This window comes from Pelmatolapia mariae, linkage group LG20 (assembly GCF_036321145.2).
Source record: "Pelmatolapia mariae isolate MD_Pm_ZW linkage group LG20, Pm_UMD_F_2, whole genome shotgun sequence".
Taxonomy (NCBI): domain Eukaryota; kingdom Metazoa; phylum Chordata; class Actinopteri; order Cichliformes; family Cichlidae; genus Pelmatolapia; species Pelmatolapia mariae.
In genome coordinates this window covers 35,111,970-35,126,778 of record NC_086244.1, presented here as the reverse complement: position 1 = coordinate 35,126,778, position 14,809 = coordinate 35,111,970, and positions in this window count along the sequence as shown.

Sequence of the window (14,809 nt, the reverse complement as noted above, 5' to 3'; positions counted from 1 at the left end):
CTTTGTGTTATTTTAGCTTAAAATGGCTTCTTGACCACATGAGCTGGTGGGTTTTGAGCGAACAGTTCTGAAGACAGGCATGGTGTTCGCGATGCCGGTGACTGAACCCTGGGAAACGGCTTGAATAACAGGAGTGGAGGCTACTTTGTTGTTAACGATAAAGGGAGATGTTGTAGTATTGTAGAGAGGCTGGGCTGCAAAAGGTGCAGACACTGGCATGGAGGGAAGTATAAGATTTGTAGGGCTAGACACTGGTGTGGGAGGAAGCTGAGGATATAGGGGGTGTGACACTGGAGAAGGGGGAAACATAGGGGGTGTGAGAGTAGTATTAGCCATCATACTGCAAACCTCTTCCTCAGTACTTTGTCCTGAAACAGCTTCATACACCTTTTGCAGCATGTTGGTTTGCTCAATCTGCAGAGCACCAGAAAGGACCTGGAAGGTCTCTGTGAGTGTTTGGTTCACCTCGCTGAACTTTTCTTCAATGCTGCCAGCATTAAAGAAGGTCGTAACAGCCTTGGTTTGAGAGAATTTTGCTATCAGATCCTTGGCAGAATTCAAGCTGGTGTAAAGTCCCTTCAGAGTTTCATTTACTGTATCAGAGATTTGGCTTGGATCACTCTGTGTGATGTTTAAAACCAGCCTTTCCACGGCTTGGACTCTTTCTGCAATCCTTCTGCAGCGCTCCTTATTGGACTTGATAGTGTCAGCCATCATTTTGATGGTTGTGGTAAGCGTCAAGATACGTTCAGTGTAGTCCATGATCAGCTGCACAGAAAGTAAAACAGTTAACGTGATTGTAATGGTGCTACGGTGAAGTAAACTCAAACAGACTGAGCTCAACTGAGCTGAACCTGAAATTTTCCAAAAGGATAAAGTTTGTATGTGGACACAACAAAAAGGGTTGAACTCTCATGTCAGCTCTCATGATAAGCTGGGATGTGTCTATGTTAATCCAGTTTAGCAAATTAACGCCATAAACCTTCCAGTCAGATCTATGAAGGTGTGTTCAGACTGAATGTGAGAGATATAATGCAAAGTGACTGAAGGATATGTTTTACAGTATCTTTGGTAACTTTTTCCAACTTCTCCTGCCCAAGACATTCTTAGAAAAAATAGAATGTGTGGTTACAAAGTGGAAAACTGCCCGCACAAATAAAAAAATCATACCTATTTTTTAGACTTGATTTCCCTTCAAGGTCGTCTCTTTGTGCACCTCTGCACTGCTTCCAGTCTGCTGCTTTTAGATCGCTCTGTGGAAGTCCAGGTGCAGCACCTGGTGGAGTACAAGAGCATCACAGTTATTTGCTTTATTACCACCCAGAGCTCACGAGCAAACGCAAAGGTCAGCGTTAGATAAATCGAGTGTCGACAATAATAGCAATATAACACTAAAACTATAAGTAACCAAGTATTGCATACTTTTATGTATTTTTTGGATATGCATGATATATACTACACTGATGAGGGAGTTCATTTGAATTCACTTCAATTCAATTCAATGTACTTTATATTGTGAGGTAAAGACCCTACAGTAACATATAGCGGAGCTTCCACTCGGGCCCTTTGTGATTGTCTGCCCCACATGTTCCATACATGTGTATAAAGTCCTGCGTCTTCCTTGTCAGCTGTCAGTTCATCTGTTTGTTTCTTGTGCTCACCTTTTGTTCTTTCACCTGCCTCTGCGTGCTGCATTTCATCATGCTCAGGGGTTTGGATGGGCTTTTCCCATCTTGTATACAATCACTTTCATAAGTACTGATCTCAGACATATTCTTTAACTCAAGTATTCACCAGAGCCTGTCATCTCTGTGTCTGTGAAGATTACCTTTAAGGCTGTTTTTGTATCATGCAAACAAAGAAATCTCTCCTATGAACAGCTGAACATTTTTCATTTTTCAAGTTGTAAATAAAACACAATATTTTTATCTTTCGTTAAGAGTCAAAACAGACCCAAGCTAAAAAAGCTAAAACAATTATCCACAGTATGAGATGTCTTATGTGTGACGTCAGAAGAACATTTGAAATAAAGTAAATTTCCACTGCTTTCATTATAGTTTGCAGATCACAGTGGTTTACTTGTGCAGTATTTTATGACTAACTAGCACCACTATTTGTCTTTAGGACTCAAACAATGCATCTATACAGCTATAAATACGCTATAAATACGTCTCCATCCTTTGCTAAGGCATCCTGCAGGCTAAACTGGAACCACTGGTGGTTCTGGCTCACAGGATGCACATTTATAATCCCTGTGTTAAAAACAAGTCTTCAACACTTAGTTTAAATGAAATGTGAAACTATTTTTCTTCATTAATGTTTGTGATGGACATCAAAAACTCCCCTTGCACTGGAGGATGTGATCTGCCGGCCTCACACTGCTCTTTCATGATCTGTTTTCCTACTTCATGTGCCGACATTAAGAGAGGAGTTGGTGGTAAAACCATCAGAAGACACCATCTTGTTTTGTTTCTGTTTCTGGTTGTTCAAGTTTTTGTGCTTTAGGAGCAGAATTACAAGGAGGTGTCACGACCTGGGGGATCAGCAAGGCGCTGATCATTATGTTCATGTCTCTCGCTCTCTCTTTCTCCATCTCACTCTCTTTCTCTCTCTCCTGTTTTGCCGGGGCAGAACTCATGGTGGATTCACGCCCTCGGCCCATGGCTTCCTGTTTTGGGAACACCTGGACCTCATCAAGACCAGCCGGTATTTAAGAGGGGAAAGGTCTGCTGTTTGGCACTGGATCGTTGTTAAACTCGCGTCAGTAACAAGTTCTAAGCCAAAGTTTCTCGTGCACGTGTGCAGAATATTAACGTGCTTTTCTTTGTATCTAGATTCCCCGGACCCATCCCTGTGTTCCCCGAGCAGTTTGTGGAAGGAGCAACTGGTCACAAGGTAGAGAGAGAGAGACTGGAGCGTGTGTGTGATTCCTCTTTTCCCCGGATTCCTGGAGCCCTGCCCCCTCACGTCTTGTATAGGACCATCCCTGCACAGCCTGTAAATACACTTGGTGAAGAGATTGTAAATAGACATTCATTGTTAACTCGCTACTCAGGAGTTTGTGTGTCGATGCTGAAGGGCAAACCGTGATAGGAGGAGCTGTTTGGAAATAGATGATCTGGAAAAACTTTGAATCCATAATTTTAATGTTCAAATAGTATGAATCTAATTAAGATAAGACATAGTGGTTCACTGTGAGTTAATTACCCTGTAGGAAATTGTATTTGCTTTTGGGAGTAGACACTCCACTTGTTTCCCTTAAAAGTGAGCTTTCATGACTATGACACATCCTTAATTATGCTGTTTGCCTTTTCAGAACAGAAACTGGTGTAAAAATAAAAGGAATAATGGAAAAAAACCACCTAATTGTCTTTGTTATCGCAGTTACTACAGTACATTATAGACTTTGGAGACATTAGGGGTGCAAATATGTGGACGTAGACGGCACAGTAAAGAGAAATCTGATGAACTTGTAGACAAATTTAGAAAATAACAGCTATGACCGGAACAGTAAAGCCTGACATTGTTTACACTGTCAGATTTCACATTCAGTTTCACTGGGAAATGAGATTCTCATTGAGGGCCAGGCATTTATGCTTTACCGACATGTTCTGATTTAATGTCAAATGTGCATCTCGCACAGCTTTTTCCTCTCGCAGTTGCTCCCATGTAATTCCCTTAAGCAGTCACCAAACAGGAGATTTAGCTCAAAGAAACAGCCTGCTTTTTGCCTTGGAAATGCAGTAAAATAAATAAGTAAAATTCTTCAACAGAAATAAATACAATATAAAATTTAATGTCATACAGGAGCAGAAGATTAAAGATTGAGTTTGGTTATTTACCGGTCAGTGGATGTCATCAGCCTCCCTGCTCAGGTGTTGAGGAAAATGAAAGTCATTTTCATTCTTGCAGGTTTTAAAGTGATGTCTCTGTGGTATCTGTGTTATGTCAGTGTACAATCACAGACATAATTAAACCTGTTTATCCTGTAAAAAACAACATGCGTAAACTTGTGTTCAGCATCCAACGTGGTTACATGAGAGATGTTACTAATGTAGATAAACAAAGGGCTGGAAACTAAAGCTGGGAGTCAAATGTTGTGTTTTCATCATAATAATGCTTTGGCAATATAATAGAAGTTTAAATCTTCTCTATGTTTTGACTAACAACACATTCCAATAAAAATAAAACCAAAACTGAAATTGAAACTTTGAAAAGCTTAAAATAAACCTTTAACAATTTATTTTATTTCCTTCTTTCTGACTCAAACTTTGACCTCAAATAATGACTGATCCCATATCTCATCAGAAAGCGTTTAGGTCAAGAGGTCAAGGTAGAGGTCAAGTTTGAGGTTTCATTTCACTGGTCCATCTGTTATCCTTGTGTTGGTGTTGGTCCATGATCAATAGTGCATCTGACTAATCACATTTGTATGATGTCATAACTCTGAGAATTGGAAAAAAAATGTCCAATGTCCACTCAGAAGAAATATAAACGGAGGCGGTTAGGCTCAGGTTATAGAGCTTTGGTGTGTGGTGTGAAGGTGTTTTCATGTCGCAAAACTATGACATCACTACATCGTGATTGGTCACTTGCTCTATTGAACCTGGACCAATGTTAGTTTTGTTAATCCAGGAACAACACGAGGATGTCAGAAAGTGTTGATTTCCACCACAGAGTTCTACAAGACTGAAGTGTTGTTACAACACGTATCGCCCTCTGCTGGCCATTAATAAAAATGCAGCATAAGATTAGAAGTATTTGCTTTACGTTTGAGACCTGAGGGGTGTACTATGAAGCGAAATTATTGGTTTAGAAAGCTATGCTTAGTCAGAGTTCTTAGTTTTATGAAAATGGCTGCATTTCTACCTGGCTAAATCACCATGGTAACTAATGCCGAACACATCACCTGGTCAGGAGCAGGTTATGTTCAATGGTTCAGATTTAAAACCAACCAATCACCAGATTTTTCACTGATTCTTTTCATTTATAGCATGTTGTGAAATTTAACTATATACCATTTGGAAGTTTTTTTCATTATTGTCTGCTCAAATATGGAACTTTGCAGGAGATTTTTTCTTTTACAAGAATTTGGATTTTTGCTTTATTGTGTTTATTATTCTTTTCTGTTCTGTTCCCTTGGAAATTTTTGCCTTTATGGACTAAATTTAGTTTGGTTTGTGGTTGTGGCTCACATCTTTGACATAGAGAACCAGAACACATGGATTTAAATGCAAACTCAGACGAGTGACACAAGTTTGTTTGATTTTTATTATAAGTAAAGGATGGCACAGAGCCAGAGGATCCAGTCCAGCACACACACCAGGAAGGAACTGAGAAGGAGACAAGAATTAAGGACACTAGGAGAGTTTCCTTCTACAGAGATGTGATGAAATCCTGATTTACTGCTTCTGGAGTGTAAAACATCATGTAGGATGGAGGAGAAACCGATCTTTGAGCACACTGCTGGTTGGTGAGAACAAGTGTGTTGACTGAACTCCACCAGCTGATGGAGCTGTGCTCACTGGACTGGAGAATCCTGCCACTCACTAACACACAAACCAACAGGAGGAGGCAGAAAGACAGAAAACAAAGATGAGATTTTTCTGTTCCAAGCTACAAGATATTATTACAGTTTATAACTCATTAACCCACCTTTGGTGTGAGCAGCCTCGGCCATTAATGATCAGCGCATCAGCTCTGCTGCCTCGTAGGAGTCATCGTTGAGCACCTGCAGTCTCAGCTCCAGATTCAGCCACAGATCCACGTGAGCCCCTCGGCACGCTACAGTCACCGGGCTGTTTGCTCTCAGAGTTCAGCTCCCCTGGATTACTGACTACCTGACAGGCGGCAAACTGCAGCCTACGGCTGTTACTCTGGACGTATATAAATATCTATTCAATTATATATCTTATGATATAAAATTTAATATATCTTTTTAAAAAGGATTTTTAAGTTTTTCATTTATATTGAATAAATGAATATTTGTTTTTAATCCAGGGGCGATTTTAGCCCATTTTTGGGGGTGCTGAATGAATCAAAGCACCCCCAAAGATTTCTTACTTTTTTTTGACAATATTTGCTGTTTGTGGGGCACACTACTAAAAATTAAAAAGCATACAGTACTTGGTTGAGACGGAACATTTGAACAACAAAAGTATAGAGAACCCCTCCCCCCTCCCAAAGTGGTTTGCTCCTGCTCGGCTCTCCCCTTCTCTGGCTCTAGCGCTGTTGCTGCCAGAGAGATGGTAGCTGAGACGCAGCGGAGCGGAGGTGGAAGCACCTGCCTTAAAACAGGACATATTAGCTGCATTTAACCTTCAGTTACTCTTTATATAGTTTGGTAGGAGTCAGGTCATATTTCTTTTTAGCTGAAAAACATTGCATCCAGGTAACCTGCTGGGTTGAAAACGTGTTTCCCGACTTTGTTTGCTACCCTACAATCCTGCTCTGTAGTAAAATCAGCGATATTTGACCGTCCTGTTGCTCCCACTGAAATGTATACAGCCTATTTAAAATCTAAAACTTAACATTGTCCGTAGCCTGCCGTTGTTACCACTGTCCTGTTTGAAATGTAATGAGAGAAACTGGTTATTTTGTCATATGTGCATGTGCCGATATTGAACCCAAGGTACTAACTAGCTAACTGACTGGATGCCCATTAACCTTATAGCTCCTGGTGTGTGTGTGTGTGTGTGTGTGTGCGTGTGTGTGTGTGTGTGTGTGTGTGTGTGTGTGCGTGTGTGTGTGTGTGTGTGCGTGTGTGTGTGTGTGTGTGTGTGTGTGTGTGTGAAGAGAGACAGCCAGGTTCATAATGGATATGAGGAAGGATTTTACACTTTTACCATTCAGGTAAAAGTGTAAAATCAAATGATCCATCAATAAAGGATAATGTTGGATCAGTGTTTCAATATTTATATCCTTTATTAGATGTACATGTGGTTTGCTTATTTGCCTTTTGGTTGAAAGTACACTGAGAGAGGACTTTTTTTTATTAGTGATCTTAATAGTATTTTTGTAGTCTAATTGAATACAATCTATTTGTGTGTGATTGTCAGTCCAAAGAAAGAGAGAGGAAAGAGGGGAACCTGAGGAGAAAGTACAAGGTCAGGAAGAAGCAGGTAAGAAAACAGACAGGGAATACTAACAGGCAAAACAGAAACTGTTAAACTGGCAAAGGAAAAAAACAACAACTAATTTTACTCATACAATCTGGAAGTTGTGTTCTCCCTATATTAAAGCTGCTATACAGAATCTGCAAAACAAACTGGGTTGTCAGCCCTGGCACTGCATTACCATATTGAACTTCAGTCAGAGGAAGTCACGGTTGCCAAAAACTTTTTGAAGCTCAAGAGTGAGGCTGGTGCCATCCCAGATATGTTAACATTGTACAATCTTCTGGATAATCGGATCTTCCCCACACTGAAAACTGTTATTCAGGTTGCCCAAACAAACCCAGTTAGCAGCTGTAGCTGTGAAAGGTCTTTTAGTGTCTTGACTCAGCTCCATACCTGGCTGAGAAGGACCATGGGTCAAAGCAGACACCAGCACCTGGCTGTGATGTCAGTTGAGAAAGAGATGCTTGAGAGACTTGACCACCAAAATGTGATAGACAGATTTGCCAACCTCAAGGTGAGGTGACATAGGTTAAAAGAAAAGAAAAAATCTGCAGAGCCATAGTAGTATCTGCACACAATGTATACATTGTATACATTGTACCATAGGCCAAGGTGTCTCCATTTTTCAAATTTTTTAATAATATTTTGTACATTTCAAGGACTCTTCTATTTTTGGAGTATATTTTTTTATGTATCTATATATTATATTATACATACACTTTAAAAGTGAATCTCTCTCCAAAAAATGCACTCAGTTTACTTTTTACTCACTATGAGCATCATTCATTATTCTCCCCCAGTAATTAAGGTTAGGATATGTATTTTTTATTAAATTCCAATCCATTCTTCTTTGGCAGTAGTCGACTTTAGCAGCATTTAAATAACCTTTATCAGATTTGATGGTTTTGTTACAGACTTTTCAAAAAAGTGTTTTGCTTTTCTTTCACAAATGTGGGGATTAAATTGTGTTAAAATGTACAAAACAGTGATGTCATGTTTTGTGACGAGGACGCAGGCACAGAGAGACTTAATGAATTTAAGAATCTTATGATTTAATAAAGAAATTTGCAGAGTTGCACAGAGATGACTTATGATGACTGATAATGGAGATGAAGACAACAGACGATGAGGACAGGGAGGAACAGGGGTTTAAATGCACCAAGGAGACAGTCAGAGGGAACTCGGGACAACGGGAGACAATTAAGAATGCGGGGACTGACAGAGACGGGGAAGAAGTCTCATCGTGACGAGTAAAGTTTACCTTGCCTGGATGGGCAGCTCTCTGGGTGCTCAGCACCCCCAAAGCTCTGATCCTAGAATCGCCCCTGGGTGACAGTCAATAACAGTGTAGTGTACATCTGTATTGTTTTAAAATAAGTTTGACACACCACAGCTAAAGTGTAGCTTTTAATTACTGTCACCTGCTACAGTGTAACTAAGAATACAACGTGATACATTAAAATTTCTGGGGTCAACATGAAGAGCTTAATTCCTTCCTTGCTCAGTGTGGTACTTAATGGATTGAAAAGAAAAAAGATGGCACCCTTGTAGTTCACACAAGGGTTGTAGTGATGATTCAGGGTTTTAATTTATAAGGTTTTAATTTTGAGCCATCATAAATTTTAAAAATAGGAAAGTATACTATTTAACCTATGTTAAGCCAAAGCTAATATAGCTGTTTATATTGTTATGAAAAGCAGTTTCCCCGGTTCTTAGATTCCTCGGGCATCCAGAGAGGGCACCGGACTCAGTAGTCATTTTCACAGAAACCTTTATTCATATTCATTTACGCATGCATCTTCTAGAAGGGGAGACGTGCCAGGCCGGTGTCCCTCTGCAGATCTTCCACTCCTTTGTTTGTTACAGTCAGCTTTATAGAAGTGACCCCATCATAAAACCCCCATGGTGTACTGCAAACTCTGTGTCTGTGTGTGCATGCACGAGCACGTGAGTGCCTGTGTGTGCGCGTATCCGTGTGTCTATGTGAGTGCACGTGAGTGACTGTGTGTGCGTACCTGTGTGTATGTGTGAATGCACGTGAGTGAGTGTGCATGTAGGTGTGGGTGCGTAACAGTTAAAGCTCTGTGTGTGTGTCTCTGTATCTGTGACTTCCTGCCAGTCATAAAAGTAATCTCCTCACCCAAGCTACACCAAATTCCTCTACACAACATAGAAAACAGAGTTAACATATTACAAACACTGAGACCCCCACTCTGCATCCACTGGGCCATTGGCCTCTTATTGTCTTACATTTACAGATCATGTGGAGAGTCTCCTGCAAACCTACTTCTAAGTTTATGGCAATTATGAACTTTTATTAAAGGTACAAGTATCAGCATCAGCAATCCCCAACTGTAGCTTCCTGTCTCCTTTTATGACAGCAGACCCCCAGTGTCAATAAACTCCTTTCTCTCTAAACAATTACACACACTCTCAGGCCTACAGCTAAGCCAAACTGAAACACAGACAAATCCTTCCCTATTGCTCTGATCTACTGCTGGACCCTCTCATCTAAGCAACTTTAACACATTATATTCTAATAATTATTTTCTTGTAGTCACAATATATAGCTACTTATAATTTTAAGAGGTATAAACACCAATGAGTAGACCTCCCAGAATGGAAACAGCGCTCTTTGTGTGGTTTGAGTAAACAGTCAAGTTGTTAAGAACTATGACTGAGAAGAATCCGCCTGTGTACAGCAGCAGGCTGCCTTCCTAGCATTTGGATATCCCCCGTGCGCTCGTCTCTGCATTGTGTGCATTACTTCTCTTGGAAAATTAAAACAACAGCAGCTTTTTATAGTTTTTTTCATTCACTATCAACTTACACCAAAAGTGTACTCTGAATAAGATTATTCAAAACATGCAACACAGTCACCAATCCCAGCAAATTCACCACTAAGTCAGACTGTACAATACAGAAAATAAAAGAGCTACATCTCAGACTCTACAGGCTTCAGTTGGCATGTTAAATGTGAAAGTTCAGTTAGAAAAAGAGTTGAGCCATTAACTAAAGTGACAAACATTGCTCTAAATAATACTCCCCTAATCCAAGTAGTCACCCAAACCTGGATGTGGATTTAGAGGCCTGAGGGCCATCTCCTTTTACATTTTGGTAAAATGTTTAGGATGAGATGGAGATATAACACTCATGCACCCTGAAAATTATGAAGGTCTAAACATGTATCAAAGGGACTCACTGAACATCAGTGGATTTCTATGGGGCAAACGTACTTAAACCAGCCACTGTGACCATTGCTGCAGAGCAGAATGAATGATACTGACGGGGACTGTGAGGGTTTGTAGTTAAATTCCTGCTCTTACAGGATCAGTGAGTGTCTGTTTAAAGATTATTAACATAGTTTTACATCACTATGGAACACCAGCATCTCTGCAGAGGACAGAACCACCTGCTTTAAACTACCATGATGCTCTGTGCTATGTTGTCTTGGCAATATGAAGTCAAATAAATACAAATGTAGAAAAATGCACATTTAAAGGAGGACAACAAGACAGGCAACTGGAAGAGCTTTTGAAGCAGGAAAGCTTTTCTGGATTTCTCTTAATTTAACTGGAAATTTTCTAATACAAGTCAAGGAGGAAACAAGGAGGCAGGTTGGATTATATCTGAGGACAGGACGCATGAAGGAGAAGCATGAGGAGAGAGAAAACAGCAGAGCGATGGTGCGGAGCTAATCGTGGATCAAGTCGAAGAAGCAAGCATCAAAACTGTGAGTAAACATAACACACAAAAAGTTACAAATTACTGTGCTGATTAAGGAAACATTAAATGTGGTTAGTTTGGGGTCTGGAGCTTCAGGTTTGTGGCTTCAGTTGCTCTCAAAATTGAGGAAAGACAAAAAATGTTTCTTTTGAAAGGTTGTTGGAGGATTCTTACTGTCAGAAATGTCTGGGTGTGCATCTGCTTTTATTTAAAAAAAAGTTGAATTTTATTCAGTCACATTGGAAAGGGAAAATTGGAGAATCAGGACAATAATGTGGCCAAATTTACTGTTTCCTTAATCAGAACAATAATTTTGATCTGAACTAGAAATGTTGAAATGGGTTATTTTCTTTCTTCTCTACTGATCACTGAGTTACTGGTCAGTCTACATTAATGTTAACGGTACTTTAAAAAAATGCAGTTTATTCGTAATTTTGTAGAAAAAGGCTCTGCACCTGTGAAAAAAAAATTGGGTATCCACACCCCCAAAATCACTGTAGATCAAAGTAGCTAAGCTCTGGTTAACTGCAATTATATTACAGGAGATGAAAAATATTGGAATGATTGAAAGAAACAAGGATTGCTTTAGGGTCTGAAGATTTGACTTTCGTATTGAAAGAGACGAAAACTAATCTGTGTGTGACACTGAGAAAAAAACTGAAAGCTTAAAAGATCTGGAGGTCCAACTGTTGTTATACAAATGTGCAAACTTGTTTTCTCACTGAGAATCAGAAGCCTTGACATTTACTGCTATTAACTTTACACTCTTGTTGTCAAGACGCAAAGAAAACACAGTGAAAAGGTTAGAAGGACGTAAGGAAAAAAGAATGAAGGTACAATGTTTCTTTAGTTTTTTTGCTTTGACGGCAGTGGTTAGCCAGCAAAGCTGCTTTTAAATGACCCGCAGGACAGATTACGATGTAGTCCCATGACTCCCCTCGCTGTCACACCAGCGTCGGCTGAAATCTCTGAAGTGTTTTTAACAAACATACATTCAAAATATAATATGATAATTCTAACCGGTGATTTTAATCTGCACATAGATAATCCTTCTGACCCTACATCAAAAGAATTCTTAAACATTCTTCATTGTATGGATTTTACCCAGCACGTCATGCAGCCGACTCACAACAGAGGACACACTCTGGACCTGGTCATCACCCATGGGCTGTCCACCAGTGTGTCCTCTGTTGTTGACTTGGCTGTCTCTGACCACTACTGTGTGTTTTTTAACATCACCGGTTTTATTCAGCGGGAGACCTCGGTGCGAACTGTGAGGAGGCGCTATCTACCCTCTGAAGTGGCTGCAAATTTTACCAGGGTTTTAGACGAATGCCCCCCTGTGATTCTACCTGCACCCTGTGATTTTATTTTTAATCATTTTAACCTCAAACTGAAGAAAAGCCTTGACTCCGTTGCTCCACTCACCACCAAAAAGATTAACGTAAAACATGTATCACCCTGGAGAAACGAAGAAGTCAAAAAACTCAAAAGAAATTGCAGGGCAGCAGAAAGGAGATGGAGGAAAAATAAAAATGAAATCAACCATCAAATACTTTGCAAGCAACTTAAAATTTACAATAATACACTAAGGAATTCAAGAAATTCATACTTCGCCAAAATAATCAGTAATAACAAAAATAATCCCAAGGTCCTCTTCTCCACCATAGATCACTTATTTAACCCTGATTTTAACAGCTCCCAAAGAAGCCCCACAGACTCACTCTGCGAGCAGTTTGCAGACCACTTCAGGGGAAAAATCAACACCATCAGATGTGATATTTTATCTTCTCGTGTTATGATTTTAAACACATCTGAAGGCTCGATTGTACCTGAGGAGACACTGGACAGCTTTGTCCTGGTTAATGCTGAGAACCTTAAGAAAGTTTTCTCCACAGTGAGACCCACCACATGTCTTTTAGATCCAATCCCCTCTCCACTTTTTAAAACACTTTATGGATTTTTTGAAGCTGAGCTTTTATACATGATGAATTGCTCTCTTCAGTTGGGTGTCTTCCCTGCTGACTTTAAAACGGCGGTGGTGAGGCCCCTTCTGAAGAAGAGCAATTTGGATTGCAATGATTTTAATAACTACAGACTTGTATCCAACTTACCATTTTTAAGTAAAATTTTAGAAAAACTTGTTTTTACTCAGATTAATGATTTTCTGAATGATAAACAGATCCTAGAAATATTTCAGTCTGGATTTCGGGTGAACCACAGCACAGAGACCGCTTTCCTAAAGGTTTTAAATGATCTTAGATGTAACTGGGACTCCCAAAAGCTCACAGTCCTGGTGCTACTGGATCTAAGCGCAGCTTTTGATACAGTAGACCACGCTATACTTTTAAACAGATTGAAACACATGGTGGGCCTCTCTGGTGCTGTACACAACTGGTTCACTTCCTATTTCTCAGACAGAACTTTTATGGTGTGTATGGATACATGCTCCTCTAAGATCCATAAAATGACATGTGGTGTGCCTCAAGGGTCGGTTTTAGGCCCTGTACTTTTTAATTTGTATATGCTCCCTCTTGGCGGTGTCATCAGGAGGCATGGAGTGAACTTCCACAGTTACGCTGATGACACTCAGCTGTACATCTCCGTGTCTCCTGATGACACCAGACCAATGGATGCCCTTTTTAACTGTATTCTAGATATAAAATCTTGGATGGCAGAAAACTTTTTACAGCTTAACCAGGACAAAACTGAAGTTTTAATCTTCGGTCCTGAGGCTCAGAGAGAGAAACTCTTGTCTAAATTACAGGCATTTTCACTATGTCCTTCACTACAAGTGAAAAACCTGGGTGTTATTTTTGACTCTGAGCTTGGTTTTATCCCACATATTAAACATGTAACCAAAATTGGATTTTATCATCTAAAAAATATAGCCGGAGTCCGCCCTATTCTCTCTCGGGCCAACACGGAGATGCTGATGCATGCTTTTATTACCAGTCGCATTGATTATTGTAATCCCCTGCTCTCTGGTCTCCCCAAAAAGAATATTTCACCTTTGCAACTTTTGCAAAACTCTGCAGCTCGTGTGCTGACGAAGACCAGAGGGCGGGCCCACATTACACCGGTTCAATAGGAAGTGAACCAGTTGTGTACAGCACCAGAGAGGCCCACCATGTGTTTCAATCTGTTTAAAAGTATAGCGTGGTCTACTGTATCAAAAGCTGCGCTTAGATCCAGTAGCACCAGGACTGTGAGCTTTTGGGAGTCCCAGTTACATCTAAGATCATTTAAAACCTTTAGGAAAGCGGTCTCTGTGCTGTGGTTCACCCGAAATCCAGACTGAAATATTTCTAGGATCTGTTTATCATTCAGAAAATCATTAATCTGAGTAAAAACAAGTTTTTCTAAAATTTTACTTAAAAATAGTAAGTTGGATACAAGTCTGTAGTTATTAAAATCATTGCAATCCAAATTGCTCTTCTTCAGAAGGGGCCTCACCACCGCCGTTTTAAAGTCAGCAGGGAAGACACCCAACTGAAGAGAGCAATTCATCATGTATAAAAGCTCAGCTTCAAAAAATCCATAAAGTGTTTTAAAAAGTGGAGAGGGGATTGGATCTAAAAGACATGTGGTGGGTCTCACTGTGGAGAAAACTTTCTTAAGGTTCTCAGCATTAACCAGGACAAAGCTGTCCAGTGTCTCCTCAGGTACAATCGAGCCTTCAGATGTGTTTAAAATCATAACACGAGAAGATAAAATATCACATCTGATGGTGTTGATTTTTCCCCTGAAGTGGTCTGCAAACTGCTCGCAGAGTGAGTCTGTGGGGCTTCTTTGGGAGCTGTTAAAATCAGGGTTAAATAAGTGATCTATGGTGGAGAAGAGGACCTTGGGATTATTTTTGTTATTACTGATTATTTTGGCGAAGTATGAATTTCTTGAATTCCTTAGTGTATTATTGTAAATTTTAAGTTGCTTGCAAAGTATTTGATGGTTGATTTCATTTT